General features: G+C 42.2%; 1 long non-coding RNA gene across 1 annotated transcript; it reads right to left on the reverse strand.

Moving 5' to 3' along the window:
* Positions 1–306: 306 nt before the first annotated feature.
* Positions 307–1586, reverse strand: LOC111959342 (uncharacterized). The gene is made up of 3 exons (XR_011474997.1): positions 1377–1586; positions 928–1230; positions 307–716 (listed from the first exon to the last, which is right to left on the reverse strand). It is a non-coding gene; the product is annotated as an uncharacterized lncRNA (long non-coding RNA).
* Between the last annotated feature and the right edge of the window lie 1881 nt (positions 1587–3467).

A 3467-nucleotide genomic window follows, 5' to 3' on the forward strand; every position in this document is an offset into this window, starting at 1 on the left:
TAGAGACAGCCCTGTTACTGTAGTTATAGTCATTACCAGTCTTTACCTGGGTCTGTCTTCTTCCTCTTCAGGTGGAACACCAGAGCACCAATCAGTATCCCGGCAACAACCAACGCTGTACAGGCCACAATGATCGAAATCTGCAAGGTGTAGTCTGTTGGAAACCGAGTATGAAAGAGAACATGCTAAAAATGAGACAGCTGAGGACTTACTATGACTTTTSCTATGACTCCAAAGGCATCACAGTTAATTGGGGGGCAAACGGCAATGTAGAGACATTGATTTGGTTACTTGTTTGGTATTGTTTATGATGATCATGATGTCTCACTGAATCTATTCATTCAGAGGATGTGATCTACTGTGACCTACTATAATCAACTATCGTCATTAGTAACCTTTCAGAGGTGATGGTAACACTAGGCCTGGTAACCCAGATCTTCCACCAGCATCACAGAGTCTGAGGGTAACACTCYCTCTGAGCATGTCCTCTCTGAACACCACACACTGCCAGTCCAGCTGGTCCTTATGGAGGCTGGGCAGGGTCACACTGAGTGTCCAGTTGGGTTGACTCTCTGTAAGGATGTCCTGTTTGACCACTAGCCCCGTCCTCCCCTCCATCCTCAGCCAGGCCAGGGTCACAGGGTCACCGTTCACCTCCGACACCTCACACTTCAGCACCACCGACTGGCCACCAGGGGGCCCTCTAGATGCAGAGACTGGGCCAGAGAAKAGAAAACATAACTGAACGTTCCCCTCTGAAAGAACAGAATACCGTAATAATAACAATAATAATGTAGGTCTAGTATATATCTGGTTAATGAAACATGTCATTTTGTGGTTGACAATCAGAGAACCAACATTAGGCTACTTGAGCAGAGAGTGTTTGTTCTCTCATTGAACATTGTTAAAAGACAAAAGCAAAGTTACCTTGAATGGTTGTGAGTTGAACATAAGACATAAGGTTGTTATTAAAATGACATCTGAACACTCCTCCATCCTCAAATGCCACTGGTGAAAGTCTRAGGGGGAAATCTTGCTGGTTGAACGTGGGAGATGAGAACCGGTCAATTTCTAGTCTATTATCTGATGTCAGAGTCGCAGGTGCTTCCACTYGAGATGAGGCCTTGGTCCAGGAGGCTTTTCTGTACCCGTATGAATACCTGCACATCATCTCCACCTCACTGCTGTTGCTGCTCTCTCTGAACAAAGTTACTGGCATGTTGAATGTGCCTGGGAAAAAAATTACATTGTGGGAAAATACTATGAAGAAGAATATCTACAACAATCAAGTTAATCTACACATGATGAGTGAACCTGCAGTTACTGTTAATTAATTAATATATTACTGTTAATATCCATGAATCTAGCTAACTTACTTCTCTGAACATTCAAGGTATTATAAACTCCATATAACAGTGTTCCATTCTGTCTGAGAGCACAGTTGCATCTCCCCTTACTGCTCTGATCAACACTATGGATGACCATGTGGACAGTGTTGTTGTAGAACAACGTGGTGTTAGAAGTGGGATCTCCTTCTCTTTCCCACTGAAGTGTGGTCCCTTCTGGTAGGCTGGACAGCTCACAACTAAAACTCACATCAGAACCCAGACGAAATGAAGGCCAATTATGAAGGCAAGCCCCATGCCTTATCTGTGGACATAGAAATATAATTATTCTAGTTCTGTTCTATGGTGACAAACCAATGCCACTTAATCAGTTTAGTGTCATACCAGTCAAAAGTTTGGACACACCTTCTCATTCAAGGTTGTTGTTTTTTTAAACTATTTTCTACATTGTAGAATAATAGTGAAGACATCAAAACTATGAAATAACACATATGGAATCATGTAGTAACCAAAAAAGTATTAAGCAAATCAAAATATATTTTATATTCTTGAAAGTAGCCACCCTTTGCCCTGATGACAGCTTTGCACACACTTGGCATTCTCTCAACCAGCTTCACCTGTAATGCTTTTCCAACAGTCTTGAAAGAGTTCCCACATATGCTGGGCACGTTGGCTGCTTTTCCTTCACTCTGCGGTCCAACTCATCCCAAACTATCTCAATCGGGTTGAGGACAGGTAATTGTGGAGGCCAGGTCATCTGATGCAGCACTCTCTCACTCTTCTTCTTGGTCAAATAGCCCTTACACAGCCTGGAGGTGTGTTGGGTCATTGTCCTGATTAAAAACAAATGATAATCCCACTAAGCACAAACCAGATGGGATTTCGTATCGCTACAGAATGCTGTGGTAGCCATGCTGGTTAAGTGTGCCTTGAATTCTCCTCTGAACAGTTGATGTTGAGATGTGTCTGTTACTTGAACTCTGTGAAGCATTTATTTGGGCTGCAATCTGAGGTGCAGTTAACTCTAATGAACTCTGCAGCAGAGGTAACTCTGGGTCTTCCTTTCCTGTGGCGGTCCTCATGAGAGCCAGTTTCATCATAGCGCTTGATGGTTTTTGCGACTGCACTTGAAGAAACTTTCAAAGTTCTTGAAATGTTCCGTATTGACTGACCTTCATGTCTTAAAGTAATGATGGACTGTTGTTTCTCTTTGCTTATTTGAGCTGTTCTTGCCATAATATGGACTTGCTCTTTTACCAAATAGCTATGTTCTGTATACCACCGCTACCTTGTCACAACACAACTGATTGGCTCAAACGCATTAAGGAAAGAAATTACATAAATTAACTTTTAACAAGGCACACCTGTTAATTGAAATACATTTATAGTGAATACCTCATGAAGCTGTTTGAGAGAATACCAAGGGTATCCACCAAAGGGTGGCTACTTTGAAGAATCTCAATATAAAATATATTTTGTTGAATTTGTTGAACACTTTTTTGTTTACTACGTGATTCCATGTGTTATTTCATAGTTTTGATGTCTTCACTATTATTCTACAATGTAGAAAATAGTAAAGAACCCTTGAATGAGTAGGCGTGTCCAAACTTTTGACTGGTACTGTACATTGAGCGAATAAAACATTATGAACACCTGCTCTTTCCGTGACATAGATTGACCAGGTGAAAGCTATGATCCCTTATTGATGTCACTTGTTAAATCCACTTCAATCACTGTAGATCAGCGTATTCCCAAACTCGGTCGTTAGTTTTTCCCCCCCAACACTACACACCTTATTCAAATTATCAAAGATTGATGATTAGTTGATTATTTGAAATCAGCTGTGTAGTGTTACAGCAAAAAAACTGAAACCCCAGGAGAAACCCCGGTGTAGATGAAACCCCAGGAGAAACCCCGGTGTAGATGAAACCCCAGGAGAAACCCCGGTGTAGATGAAACCCCAGGATAAACCCTGGTGAAGATGAAACCCCAGGAGAAACCCTGGTGAAGATGAAACCCCAGGAGAAACCATGGTGAAGATGAAACCCCAGGAGAAACCCCGGTGTAGATGAAACCCCAGGAGAAACCCCGGTGTAGATGAAACCCCAGGGGAAACCCCGG

The sequence above is a fragment of the Salvelinus sp. IW2-2015 genome, linkage group LG36 (assembly GCF_002910315.2).
Source record: "Salvelinus sp. IW2-2015 linkage group LG36, ASM291031v2, whole genome shotgun sequence".
NCBI classification, from domain to species: domain Eukaryota; kingdom Metazoa; phylum Chordata; class Actinopteri; order Salmoniformes; family Salmonidae; genus Salvelinus; species Salvelinus sp. IW2-2015.